Source organism: Schistocerca piceifrons, chromosome 2 (genome assembly GCF_021461385.2).
Source record: "Schistocerca piceifrons isolate TAMUIC-IGC-003096 chromosome 2, iqSchPice1.1, whole genome shotgun sequence".
NCBI classification, from domain to species: domain Eukaryota; kingdom Metazoa; phylum Arthropoda; class Insecta; order Orthoptera; family Acrididae; genus Schistocerca; species Schistocerca piceifrons.
In genome coordinates, this window is record NC_060139.1 from 361,386,698 (window position 1) to 361,400,459 (window position 13,762).

Below are 13,762 nucleotides of genomic sequence, written 5' to 3' on the forward strand. Positions count from 1 at the left end.
CCACGTGCATCTTTGATATACCGCGTTTATTGCCCACCACTGTTTGATTACCTCGTCCAGAGCTCCACTGAAAAAAAATAAAATGTGATTATCCAGTCCCTGTCTGACACAGGTCTTGATCTCAAAACTCTCCCCATAGTGCTCCTCTGGAGCTCACCTTCGTCTTAGCGTCTGTCAGAATTTCCGTTATTAGTTCTCGAGTACGGTTGCCTAGTCCTCAGTTTCTCAGGATCGTTCCAAGAGCATTCCTGTTGTTGGAGTCACAGGCCTTCGTGAAGTCCACGAAGGTTCCGTCTTTTCGTTCTACAATGTCCTGCGTCCTATCAGTTGTTTGAAAGTAAAACGTCCTCTTCTTCTCCTAAATCCAATTTTATAGTCTTTACTTCTTGTTGCTCTTCTACCGCATCGTAACAGCTCTCTACAGTCCCCGTTACCCGAAGAGCTGTATCATCTAATATTAAGCGCTCCTGTGGACTCACAGCTGCCAAAAGATGCTTCTATGCTAGCGTGTTGGACAGTTGGATAGCAGTTTTCAGTTCAGAATTAACTAGACCGCTTATCTCCAAATCTTTTGTTTCTATCCAGGTATTAAAATCCTCTTCCATCGTTTTGATGCAAAGCGCTTGTGCATATGTTCCTTAAGCCTGATGTCTAATTTTTCTGGTTCTGTGGTTAATGTCTGTGTGCTATCTTTTCTTGTCGTTTATGGTGATTGTACATTCTGTACATCTGAAACATGGATAATACCAAATCTGGTATTTCCTTGCAACCTTTCATCCCCAAAATTTCGCGTTCTCTTTGATTTTAGTATCTAGTTTTTATGTCTATCTGTGTGAAGAATTCCTTATCACATTCTTTTTTTTCTGTTCTAACTGTATGATAAGTTCTTTATCAAGAGCCTCCTGCTTTGACCCTATCACGTGCCTCTAACGTCTTTAACAATTTAACAAATGGGTCAGGAATTGGAGAACATATAGGTACTGTTTCTAGCTGCTCTGCCCCCGACCCAACATTCATAAGCCCTTGGTCTACGGCGCCTTGCCACGGTTCGCGCGACTCTCCCCGTCTGAGGTTCGGTCCTCCCTCGGGCATGGGTGTGTGTTTGTGTGTGTTGCCCTTAGCGTAATTTAGTTAAAGTTAGATTACGCTGTAACAGCATGCGTTCTCAGAAATGATAAGTTCACAAAGGTACATGTATCACATTGGTACAACCGAAATAAAATGTTCAAACGTACCTACATTCTGTATTTTAATTTAAAAAACTTACCTGTTACCAACTGTTTGTCTAAAATTGTGAGCCATATGTTTGTGACTATTGCAGCGCCATCTATCACAAAGCGAAAAAAAATGGTCCAACTAAAACATTCATATTTCTGTACGTACTTCACGAATATGTGATAAAAAATGGGGGTTCCTATTTAAAAAAAACGCAGTTGATATCCGTTTGACCTATGGCAACACCATCTAGCGGGCCAACCATAGCGCCATCTGGTTTCCCCCTTCAAGCTAGACAAGTTTCGTTCTTTGTAGTTTTTTCGTTTGACGCTTATTTCGTGAGATATTTGGCCCGGTCACGATCGATGGACCACCCTGTATATTTATATAGACCCTTGCTAGGATGCTCAACAAACCCCAGTGGCAGACGATAGAGGAGCGTTGTGCATCATGGAGAGATGTACACTATCGAAATTCGGAGATCGTACTTTCCAAGACGAATCGGAAAACATAGTATATTCATCTTATCACATACGTTTCGCGAAATGACCTCGACGAATAAATCAGAGAAACTAGAGTTCAATCGGAACCTTACTAACGAACGTGCGTCCCACATACTTTTCGCGAATGCAACAAGAAGAGAGGGTAACGATAGTTGCACCTACATACCCTCTAGCACACACCGGTAGATGTCTTGCGGAGTGTAGATGTAGACGTAGAATGAGACTTGTGACGTCTCAAGTATCAAAAGAGCCTGGGACACTGTAGACTTGTAAGGGAAATGAGTCATTACTATGCATTGTGCAACGTCCTGTGTGCTGTTCTCCGGCACGGATGTCTCTGCAATCTCTGACCGGCGCGACAAGGCTCTTTCCGCCGATATATACATCGGCAGGCAGCAGCCGATTACGAACCACCTGCACGTCAGTCTGCACAATTGCCTGCTGCCGGTTGGAGGTGTTTACGCTAGGAGTGAACTGAGGTAAGGGAGATGTCAGGAATTCCAAAACTGCGGTGTTACTGGGTCGCGCGGGAGTAGACGCGCGATTTGAGGCGCTGCTGCCATGGACTGTGCGGCTGGTCCCGGCGGAGGTTCGAGTCCTCCCTCGGGCATGGGTGTGTGTGTTTGTCCTTAGGATAATTTAGGTTAAGTAGTGTGTTAGCTTAGGGACTGATGACCTTAGCAGTTAAGTCCCATAAGATTTCACACACATGTTTTTGGTGTTACTGGTCAGAAATCATGATGAATGCCGCGGAATGTATCTAATTATACGTTTAATGCCTAAATACGTCTTTTACGATGAATTTAATAACCACCTTATCTGAATTTGGACTTTCAGTCATACCACACAAACACATGCCTCCTCTCTCTCTCATTGTGGAGAAATCAGTGGCAACCACACAACGGCAGACTTCTTCCGTAATGAACGAGATGTTACATCTGAAAAAAAGAATGTGTTTTAGTCAGCTTACTTTCGACATACAGTTGAGATGCTAATTTCCTGCATCACTATGAAATTACCAACAGCTGATTTTTGTGTTACTTGATACGTAACTCCTTCGCTGTTTTGAGACACTCACACGGTCCATTGATAAGTGGTGTCAGGTTCCCGCAGCACTCTTCTATGCATGCGTCTCGATGCCGTGGTCACACCTTGGTGTCATGGGGAGTGTACTTTTTGCGTCGGTCTTGTACCAGAAAGTATCACCAATTACCGTGTTTATTGTGAATCAATAGCCTACCATATATCTGATGTGCCATTGGAAGTATCTAGGGGGATTTTTGAGGTGAGGAACAGTATTCTTTGAAAAAAGACGTATTGAGAAAGGCAAAATTTCCTCAGATTTAAAGATGAAAGTCCGAGAGCTTGCTGGAAAGTAATGCCTCCGAATTGTTTATGTAAAATCTCTTAAAGTTTTTTTAAATAAAACAAAGTTTATTGACATTCTAAATCTGTGTATTCTTCCAGTCTGTATATTTATTTCTCAACGAAGTCACTCTAGCGACGAACATATATTTCTCCCAACGGAAGACCAGTTTATTATTGATACCATCACGGTAAAATGTTTGACTTCGATGAAGAAGCCACCATCTCGCCTCTGCTTGCACCGCTTCATCACTATCAAAGTGAATCCCTCTAAGATGTTCTGAAAATTGGATACGGCCAAAACGTAACTGTGTGGAGGATGATCGATGACACTGAAACCGAGGCGTCGGGTCGATGCAGATGTCTCAGCGATCGTGTGCTGTCTGGCACTGTCATGTTGAGGGAGATGACATAGTGGAATTGGAGTTATTTCGAGGGGGGTGCCGAAAAGTAATGGCCCCAAATTTTTTATTATGTTCTCAATTCCAACCGAGATATTACATGTCGTGATGTAATACTGACTGCGTCTTGCGTACCAGGCGGAATGGTTTTGTCATGGAGGACATAGTGGTAGACATCCCTGGGGTTGTGAAGCAGCTGAATGGGTTGAAAATAAATAAATCGCCAGCTCCTGATGGGATTCCAATTCGGTTTTACAGAGAGTACTCTACTGCATTGGCTCCTTACTTAGCTTGCATTTATCGCGAATCTCTTGCCCAACGTAAAGTCCCGAGAGACTGTAAAAAAGCGCAGGTGACGCCTGTATATAAGCAGGATAGAAGGACGGATCCTCAAAATTACAGACCAATATCCTTAACATCGGTTTGTTGCAGGATTCTCGAACATATTCTCAGTTCGAATATAATGAATTTCCTTGAGACAGAGAAGTTGCTGTCCATGCATCAGCACGGCTTTAGAAAGCATCGCTTCTGCGAAACGCAACTCGTCCTTTTTTCACATGATATCTTGCGAACCATGGATGAAGGGTATCAGACGGATGCCATATTTCTTGACTTCCGGAAAGCGTTTGACTCGGTGCCCCACTGCAGACTCCTAACTAAAGTACGAGCATATGGGAGTGGTTCCCAAGTATGTGAGTGGTTCGAAGACTTCTTAAGTAATAGAACCAAGTACGTTGTCCTCGATGGTGAGTGTTCATCGGAGGTGAGGGTATCATCTGGAGTGCCCCAGGGAAGTGTGGTAGGTTCGCTGTTGTTTTCTATCTACATAAATGATCTTTTGGATAGGGCGGATAGCAATGTGCGGCTGTTTGCTGATGATGCTGTTGTGTACGGGAAGGTATCGTTGTTGAGTGACTGTAGGAGGATACAAGATGACTTGGACAGGATTTGTGATTGGTGTAAAGAATGGCAGCTAACTCTAAATATAGGTAAATGTAAATTAATGCAGATGAATAGGAAAAAGAATCCTGTAATGTGTGAATACTCCATTAGTAGTGTAGCGCTTGACACAGTCACGTCGATTAAATATTTGGGCGTAACATTGCAGTGATATGAAGTGGGACAAGCATGTAATGGCAGTTGTGGGGAAGGCGGATAGTCGTCTTCGGTTCATTGGTAGAATTTTGGGAAGATGTGGTTCATCTGAAAAGGAGACCGCTTATAAAACACTAATACGACCTGTTCTTGAGTACTACTCGAGCGTTTGGGATCCCTATGAGGTCGGATTGAAGGAAGACATAGAAGCAATTCAGAGGCGGGCTGCTAGATTTGTTACTGGTAGGTTTGATCATCACACGAGTTTTACGGAAATGCTTCAGGAACTCAGGTGGGAGTCTCTAGAGGAAAGGAGGCGTTCTTTTCGTGAATCGCTACTGAGGAAATTTAGAGAACCAGCATTTGAGGCTGACTGCAGTACAATTTTACTGCTGCCAACTTACATTTCGCGGAAAGACCACAAAGATAAGAGAGATTAGGGTTTTTTCTTTTTTTCCTTTATTGTATTTCAATTCCCCATCGGGGTGGGCTGGCAGCAGCATATGCGCTGCTCTCCAGCCGCAAGACATAGAACAAACAAATAGAAGACATTTAAAAATAACAAAGGAGAGAATATGGTGAACATAGATATAAAAAAGGGGAACATCATGGAAGGCAATAGACTAAAAAAGGGGTGACTGTAAAATGGAGATAAAAAATGTTTAAAAGTAGCGCACACAAAAAGCCACACACTGCAACAGTTAAAAGAACACAAGGCACAGTATGACTGGAGCATAAAAAGTATCGACGGATGGCGTAGCACACAACAAACACTGATGGCGAACCTCAAGGCAGTACACAATTAAAATCACACCTCTTGACGCACAGGAGAAACAGCACTAAACACAACACTGATGTGGCACGCTGATGATGATCAAAACAGAGGATCTGCCAGGCGCAAGGAGATGAGGGAGACTGGAAGAAGGGCGGGAGGGAGGGAGGGGAAGAGAGGGGGGAGATGGGTGGAGGGCGCGCTGGGGAGGGCCAGGTAGGGAGGGATGTGGGAAGGAAAGAGGCAAGGATGGGGTGCAGGGTCTCAGGGGGAGGGGGAGGAAGGAGGAAAATCCGCTCTGGGAAAAAAGGAGGCCCTGGGGAGGGGGGGGGGGAACAAGGCCAGGTTATGGTTGGTAGGAAGGGTAGATGTCATGGCGAAGTTCGTCATCCGGGAGGGGGAGGCGCTAGAAATTGCCCTGATGAAGGAAATGGAGGGTATGGAGATGGAGAGAGGGAGGGATACAGCGATAGAGGCGCGGCAACGGGCAGGGGGCAGAGAGGAAGGAGGAAACCAGAGGGTGGAGGGATCAAGCCAGCGGACAATGTAAAGGATGCGGAGATGTTGGAGGAACAGGAGTAGGTGGGGGAAGGGGATCAGTTCATACAGGAGCCGTGTGGGGGAAGGAAGGCAGATATGGAAGGCAAGGCGGAGCGCATGGAGTTCAAGGATTTGGAGGACCTTGTAAAAGCAGGTGGGGGCTGTGATATTCGCTATTTTTGACTTAATTAAAACAGCAAATACGAGTAGTTAATACTTTCAGCCAGAAGGCAAATACTTGTTTGTAAATAATGATTAATGTATAATGAGGCGTCGTATAGCGACGGTGGAATTTTCTAATGATGTAATTTGTCGTCTTTGGGCGGCAATAAAGACAGAAAAATATACGATCCTTCACTACTTTGTTCGCTGGAGAACAAATGAAGCCTGGAGCGCTAAGAAGACTTTTACTGTTTTTCTGAAGTAAGACGGACGCAGATTTGTGGCAGTCTGATCTAATTTTTACTAAATGTATAAAAACGTGTATGTCTGAGTTGAGTGAAGTGTAGGAAGAAGAACTGTTGTAACTTACCGTGACGAAGCACGAGCGACTCAAGAGGACAATGGCTATATAAAAGAGCGCTCAATGGACATGATACGGACATAAAAAATCTACCGTCATTGTAGTATTAAGCTTAAGGTACGATATACGTTTTAGTTATAATAAATATTTGTTCTGGGAATACTGAATCATTTAGCAGTGCTCATTTCGATTATCTCCTCAGTATTATTTTCATTTTAATTATGCATTTTGCTAATATTACAGACTCCAAGATCAGCAGTCCAATGTGCGTGTTACATTGATAAAAAGAAAACTGTTTTATCGTCTTCTTGCATCAGCTTTAATATTGAATTTCTCTTTTGTGTGATGTTACAGTTGTTTTTGTGCCCTTAAGAACTTTCTGGTCCCTTAGGAAATTGTTTTGTCATAACAATAACTTCACAACCGGGTATGATCGTATCTACGATCATGAAGTAATTAGAAAGACGATAACGCAATTTCTTATTCAACAGCACGCTAGTTGTGACTGCCTCAAGCCACGCGAAACTGCAAGTAAAAACTATTCACATCTCATAATGCAATATTTTATGACAATGGTCAATCCATGATTCTTACGCCAATTGTGATTGATAAAACAGTTAGTTAAATCTCAATTTCCAACTTTCCATTGAATAGCAACATCACTTCTATTTTGTAACATCACACTTGGCGCCCGAACAGGGACTTGACCAAAAATTAGTTCAAATTCTTGGAAAATTTTCTATGTGCTTGTGTTAATAAATGTTCTCTCGTTTCATGTACACATCGTATCTCTGTGAGAATAACGGTCAATAATGCAGTTTAATTACCGAGAGAAAAGAAAAGAAAAGAGACGTGAATTTGCTGAGACAACATAGCGGTATTCAAGCCATCAAAAAGTAAGTCAGAATTTTGCATACGCAGTGTAGTGCTTCAGTAGCAACGTTGCTTTTCCAAGTCGATCCACATCCTTTCTATCTCCTTCCCGCTATAGAAAATCTGCTTTATTTTATCTTTCAAAGTAAAATTCTTCGTAGTCTGATAATAGAAATTATTTCTCCCCATTGTTAGTATACCTGTATTGCATTTTCAACATGGTGGATAGTGTGCGCAATTTGCAGTGAAGAGCATCTTCATTCATTTGTCTGAAACGGTTAGGTTCCATCTTGTCTTCTTGCCAGATAGAATTTCATTTGTTGCTCACGCGAGAGTGGTGCTCTTAGCGGACTCACCACGTCACTGACCAACGACGAAAGCCTTACGTAGCACGTGATTTACTAACGAAAATGGCAGATAGTAAACAGAGACAGGTGACAACAGGAGACGGGAGTGAAGACGTTAATAGTATTCCATACCCTTTACGATCGCAAACGGTAGGTTCCCGTGTGGAAACTGAAAAATAAAAACCCGGGAAGCCACTTGAATTCCTGGCACCACAGTGGAAAGGACAGATGTACTGCATAATGAACGCCGTAGACAGCTAACACAGAAAGTGAAAGCATCACGAAGTGTAGTGCTACGTTATTAAACTGTAATTGAACCACAAGGAGTCAACAGATGCTCGAACATTGTCCACTCTAGTTTAGTGAAAATAAGCACTCACTGTACTTATGTATTAGTTGTTAAGCTCAAGAGAAAGTAATTCCTGAATTCTATCCCCTGAAGTGCGAAATGAACGTTCACTTATTGTTATAAGCAAATATGGACCAAACTTAAATATGCACATAAATGTTAATCTTGGTATTATGGAATGAAGTGACTGATGAACAAAGAATGAAAAACTTTATTTTGAAGAATGATAAATATCTGATATATGTTTATAAATGTGATTTCAATTTATGTACTTTGTACGCCAGTAACGTTATGTAAATGTCACACCAAAAATCACGAATATCTCATGAGGACATGAGGATCGAGGTAATCCTTCGGCATTCCCTCTCTCCTCATGGGAGGCAATGTGATATTCGCTATTTTTGACTTAATTAAAACAGCAAATACGAGTAGTTAATACTTTCAGCCAGAAGGCAAATACTTGTTTGTAAATAATGATTAATGTATAATGAGGCGTCGTATAGCGACGGTGGAATTTTCTAATGATGTAATTTGTCGTCTTTGGGCGGCAATAAAGACAGAAAAATATACGATCCTTCACTACTTTGTTCGCTGGAGAACAAATGAAGCCTGGAGCGCTAAGAAGACTTTTACTGTTTTTCTGAAGTAAGACGGACGCAGATTTGTGGCAGTCTGATCTAATTTTTACTAAATGTATAAAAACGTGTATGTCTGAGTTGAGTGAAGTGTAGGAAGAAGAACTGTTGTAACTTACCGTGACGAAGCACGAGCGACTCAAGAGGACAATGGCTATATAAAAGAGCGCTCAATGGACATGATACGGACATAAAAAATCTACCGTCATTGTAGTATTAAGCTTAAGGTACGATATATGTTTTAGTTATAATAAATATTTGTTCTGGGAATACTGAATCATTTAGCAGTGCTCATTTCGATTATCTCCTCAGTATTATTTTCATTTTAATTATGCATTTTGCTAATATTACAGACTCCAAGATCAGCAGTCCAATGTGCGTGTTACATTGATAAAAAGAAAACTGTTTTATCGTCTTCTTGCATCAGCTTTAATATTGAATTTCTCTTTTGTGTGATGTTACAGTTGTTTTTGTGCCCTTAAGAACTTTCTGGTCCCTTAGGAAATTGTTTTGTCATAACAATAACTTCACAACCGGGTATGATCGTATCTACGATCATGAAGTAATTAGAAAGACGATAACGCAATTTCTTATTCAACAGCACGCTAGTTGTGACTGCCTCAAGCCACGCGAAACTGCAAGTAAAAACTATTCACATCTCATAATGCAATATTTTATGACAATGGTCAATCCATGATTCTTACGCCAATTGTGATTGATAAAACAGTTAGTTAAATCTCAATTTCCAACTTTCCATTGAATAGCAACATCACTTCTATTTTGTAACATCACAGGGCGGAGCTCCAGGCAATGCTCACATAACAGAGGATAGGACGGATGAGGGATTTGTAGGTGTGGATGATGGCAGAAGGATGCAATCCCCATGTCCGGCCAGACAGGAGTTTCAGAAGGCGGAGGCAGGAATGGGCTTTCTGCTGGACGGTCTGGAGATGAGGGGTCCAGGTGAGGTGTCAGTCGAGGGTGAGGCCAAGGTATCCAAGGGTGGGGCTGAGCTGGATGGGACGACCATAAAGGGTGAGGTAGAAATCATGGAAGTGAAAGGAGCGAGTGGTGCGGCCTATGATGATTGCCTGGGTTCTGGAGGGGTTGAGATGGAGGAACCACTGGTTACACCAAGTGGTGAACTGGTTAAGGTGGGTTTGGAGGGTACGTTGGGACCGTTGAAGGCTAGGATAGAGAGCCAGGAAGTCGGTGTCATTAGCATACTGGAGAAGGTGGACTGGTGGGGGTGGCTAGGGCATATCAGCCGTATACAAGAGATAAAGGAGAGGGGAGAGGACAGAACCCTGGGGGACGCCAGCTGTGGGATAAAATGTACGGGAGTTGGTGTTGTGGAGGGTGACATAGGAAGGACGGTGCGAGATGAAGGAAGCGACCAGATGGACAAAATTGATAGGCAGGGCGTAGGTTTGGAGTTTCAAGAGGAGACCAAGATGCCATACACGCTCATAGGCATTTTGGAGGTCAAGGGAAACAAAAATGGCGGAGCGACGGGAGTTGAGCTGGAGGGACAGAAGGTGAACGAGGTTGAAGAGTTGGTCTTCAGCAGAGATGGAGGGTCGAAAGCCACACTGGGTAAGGGGGAGGAGGTGGTGTTGAGCAAGGAGCTGATGGATACGGCGGGAGAGGATGAATTCAAAGACCTTACTGAAGACGGAGGTGAGACAGATGGGAAGATAGGAAGAGGCAGCAGAAGAGGGTTTGTTGGGTTTGAGGAATAAGAGGACGCGGGAGGTCTTCCATAGGTCAGGGTAGAAGCCAGTAGAGAGAATGACATTATAGAGATGTGCAAGGACAGCCAGGAAGGAATAGGGGCTTTCTCGAAGGTGGCGGTAGGTGACACAGTCGTGACCAGGGGCCGTGTTGCGTTTGGACCAGAGGATAAGTTTAATGTCTTGTGCTCTGATGGGAGTTTTTATGTCAGAGGGGGGTAGCTGCCCCAAGTACTGGAGACTAGGAGCAAGTGGAGTGACCGAGGTATCGGCACGTTCCACGACAGTGGGGAAAAGAGAATAATCAGAGTGGGGATCATCTGGGATGGAGAAGACCTGGGAAAGGTGGGAAGCGAAGTGGTTGGCCTTACTGAGGTTGTCAGGAAGGGGGCGATCGGTATGGAGAAGAGGGTAGTGGGGAGCGGAAAGGGAACCAGCAAGGCGATGGAAGGCCGACCAGTACTTGGAGGAGTTGATAGGGAGGGTGGCATTGAGTCGTGTGCAGGTCTGGCGCCAGTCCCGGCGTTTCGTTGCTGTAATAAGGTTCCGTACGTGTCGCTGTATTTGCCGGTGGCGCTGGAGTGTATCCCTGTCAGGAGTGCACAGGAAGGAGCGATAGAGGCGGCGGGATTCACGGAGGAGGAGGACAGCCCACGGAGGGAGAGTGGGATGGTGTGGGTGGATGGTTTTGGTAGGAACATGGGCCTCCACAGCGACAGTAAGTACCTTCTGAAGGAAGGACGAGGCATGGATGATGTCGTCAGGATGGTGATAGGTAAAAGGGTGGCTTTCGACCTGGGTGGAGATGGAGTCCCGGTAGGCATCCCAGTTGGCACGGTGATAGTCATGGACGACCTTGGGAGGGGGTGCAGGGTGCGGAGCCGGAGGGGGGTGGTGAGCAGACGTTATGGTGAGAAGGACAGGGAGGTGATCGCTACCTGTGGGGTCATTGTACATCAGGCACCACTAGCAATGGTAGGATTGGGGAGGGGATTTGGAGGATTCAACAGGGTGGCGACGGTGGTATATCAGGGCACCCTGGGCGAGGAGATGGTCAATGGTTGGGGCAGAGTCAGAGAAGACCCACATGAGGTAGGTGGGACCAGAGGCATTGTGGATATGGCGGGCAGAGCGGATTTCCAAGTCCGGGTGGGAGTTCAGTTCTGCCAACACTTCATCCTCCGTGATCACCGGGCTGAGCTCGGTGATCACAGCGGTGTAGATGGGGGGGCCACGGGGAGGCAGGGGCTGACGAGGAGTAGAAGCGGAAAGGAAGGGTGTCAGAGAGGTGCGGGGGCCAAACATAACTCATGGGAGTATTCGAAGGAGGTCTGTGTGAAAAGATGGGGACAGGGACTCGATAAGGACTGAGTCCCTGTGGGGAATGAGTTGGGAGATGTGAGCACCATGTAAGTACTTTCGTATCTCCATGGTGAAGGTACGAGCATCGAGGAACTTAGGATTGGGAGTTGACAGGACAAAGGTGCGGAGGGTGGGGGCTGGAGTATGGGTGGCTGGAGGAGGGGTGGTGTCCATGGAGACAACAGGAGGAGGGGGAGGAGGTGTTGACTTTTGTGGGAAGTGGCGGGAGCAGAGTCGGTAATGACGCGCTTTTGGGGTTTTTTGGAGATTGGAGGCTGGGAGGAGGGGAGAGGGACGGGGAGGAGAGGGAGGTGGCGTGTGGCAGATCCCTGTGGCGTAGTGGAGGTGCCGGGAGAAGCAGCCAATTCAGTGGTGGCGACTGTGGCTCGGCGCGACGTGATACGTGCAGGAGATGCAGATGACGAAGTGACGGGGTGGGTGAGAGAGGGGAAGCCGACCACCTGAGGGGTGGCAGCAGAGGCGGTGACAGAGGCGTATGTGGGTGGGGGTAGTAGAGGGAGCTGTTGAGGGTGTGGAGGCTGGAGGAAGGGTGTAGAGGTGTGGGTATACAGCAGGGGAGGAGATAGGGGGATGGGTGAGTGGGGGAAGGGGAGGGGAGGTGTAAGGAGGGAGGCGGGGGGCGGCACTCCAGGAAGTGACTGTGGGAGAGGGGGAGGGGGAGGTGTAGGTGACAGTGGAGGTGGGAGTACTCATAGCAGACGAACGGCGACGGACAGACGGCCGGGCAGCAGGCAGCGGCGGCGGCGGCGATGGACGGCGACGAACAGACGGACGGACAGTAGGCAGCGGCGGCGGCGGCGGCTACGGCGGTGGCGGCGGCGGCGAACAGCGAGCAGGCAGGCGGACGGACGAACAGCTACAGCAGCAAGCGGCGGGCGGGCAGACAGACAGACCGACAGACAGACAGACACAATCTTCGAAGACGGAGATTCCACCCTGAGAGTAGTCCAGGCTTTGCAATCTGACGCTTTCGAAGGAGGGGATCCTACCCTCTAGATGAAATTAGGGCTCGTACAGAGGCATATAGGCAGTCATTTTTCCCTCGTTCTGTTTGGGAGTGGAACAGGGAGAGAAGATGCTTGTTGTGGTACGAGGTACCCTCCGCCACGCACAGTATGGTGGATTGCGGAGTATGTATGCAGATGTAGATGTAGGGTGTTCCATGTGTGGATGAGCTCTTCGAATTCGTACTTTTAGGTTCTCACGCAGCGACATAGTAGTTACTTCACACACCGCCATGTTACATGCTACAATTCGGAGCCTTCTAGCGGCAGGGGGTTTCAACTTGCGCCAGAGAAGTGGGAAAGTCGTCGAGTAATTTGCACGACATGTAATACCTCGGTCGGAATTGAGAACATAATAAAAAATTTGGGACCATTACTTTTCCGCACCACCCCCGAAATAACTCCAATTCCAAAGAAAGCAGTGCTGACAGGTGTGAATTCTACCGAACTAGCAGCTCAGTATGTCATGGTTGCGAAATACGAGTAATAACACGAATTATTAACAGAAGAATGGAGAAACTGGTAGAAGCCGACCTTAGGGGGGATCAGTTTGGGTTCCGGAGACACACATAGTGATCAAAGGTATCCAGACACCCCGATGTAGGTGTGTGGTACTGCCACCTACTGCCAGGTACTCCATATCAGCGACCTCAGCAGTCATTAGACATTGTGAGAGAGCAGAAAGGGGCTCTCCGCGGAACTCACGGAATTCGAACGTGGTCAGGTGATTGGGTGTCACTTGTGTCAACGTCTGTACACAAGATTTCCACACTCCTAAACATCTCTAGGTCCACTGTTTCCGATGTGATAGTCAAGTGGAACCAAAAATGGCTCTAAGCACTATGGGACTTAACTTCTGAGGTCATCAGTCCCCTAGAACTTAGAGCTACTTAAACCTAACTAACCTAAGGACACCACGCACGTCCATGCCCGAGGCAGGATTCGAACCTGCGACCGTAGCGGCCGCGCGTTTCCAGACTGTAGCGCCTAGAACCGCTCGGTCACTCCGGCCGGCAAGTGGAAC

The 13,762-nt window shown here is 46.1% G+C and overlaps 1 protein-coding gene across 1 annotated transcript in view; it reads left to right on the plus strand.

Annotated features, from left to right (window-relative positions):
• The first annotated feature begins 2,157 nt into the window (after nucleotides 1-2,157).
• LOC124775386 overlaps nucleotides 2,158-13,762 on the plus strand; it is a 79,174-nt gene continuing 67,569 nt past the window's right edge. Inside the window, exon 1 of the mRNA XM_047250220.1 lies at nucleotides 2,158-2,197. The gene's annotated coding sequence lies outside the window, so the exon portion shown is untranslated. The remainder of the gene's footprint in view (nucleotides 2,198-13,762) is intronic.